General features: G+C 37.3%; 1 protein-coding gene across 1 annotated transcript in view; it reads right to left on the bottom strand.

Annotated features, from left to right (window-relative positions):
* Positions 1-805, bottom strand: part of LOC107703987 (TGF-beta receptor type-2-like) — an 18,338-nt gene that overhangs the window by 11,620 nt on the left and 5,913 nt on the right. The gene's annotated exons all lie outside the window — the stretch shown is intronic.

Here is an 805-nt window from a genome sequence, read left to right as displayed (position 1 = left end):
GCACTGCAAAAACACACAGATATACATATATAATATCTAAATTGATTCATTCTGCCTGTTATAGTCATTTCAAAGGAATTACACTGACAACGCTTAAATTATTTACTTGTATGTAGCATTTTATTGATTTTTTTGGTATTTTAAAGGGGTCATCAGATGCCCATTTTCATCTATCTTCATATTTTGGTTTTTCATGACTTCAGCCCTTCATCTCTTGCTGTGTCACAAAAATTCATTTGATGATATTTCATATTTGATTATATATTTTTTTCCATAATGGTGTCCATTTTATGTCAAATACTTAAAGGGGTCATCGGATGCCCATTTTCCAGTTGATATGATTCTTTAGGGTCTTAATGAAAAGTCAGTAACATAGTTTGGTTAAAAATTCTCAATGGTAGTGTAAAACAACACCGTTTTTACCCTGTCAGAAACAGCTCTGTCTACAGCAAGCTGTTTTATTGCATGTCGCTTTAAATGCTAATGAGCTCTGCTGACCCCGCCCCTCTCTTCCCAGCTGCTCTCTGAGAGACGGTAAACTTTAGCAGCATTCATCGTGAAACTTGCTAACTAGTACATTATTAGGAAAGGCGATTTGCAAAGATCCTTCAGATGAGACGTCGAACTGAGGTATTAAAGATTCATTAAAAAACCTTACACTCACTTCTTCTGTAGGTGAAGCTGGATCACGAATGATTTGCACGAACATAGACGCATTTAGGCTGATCGGGAGTGGCGCATTCCCTTCAAAACGAAAGTAACGTTAATCCTCTGCGTCTTCAGCGGCTCAGATGTCGGGAGTAAA

The sequence above is a fragment of the Sinocyclocheilus anshuiensis genome, unplaced genomic scaffold, assembly GCF_001515605.1.
Source record: "Sinocyclocheilus anshuiensis isolate Anshui unplaced genomic scaffold, SAMN03320099.WGS_v1.1 scaffold61, whole genome shotgun sequence".
NCBI lineage: Eukaryota > Metazoa > Chordata > Actinopteri > Cypriniformes > Cyprinidae > Sinocyclocheilus > Sinocyclocheilus anshuiensis.
The sequence above is the reverse complement of the archived record's forward strand: the minus strand, read 5'-3'. Positions and strand labels throughout refer to the sequence as shown.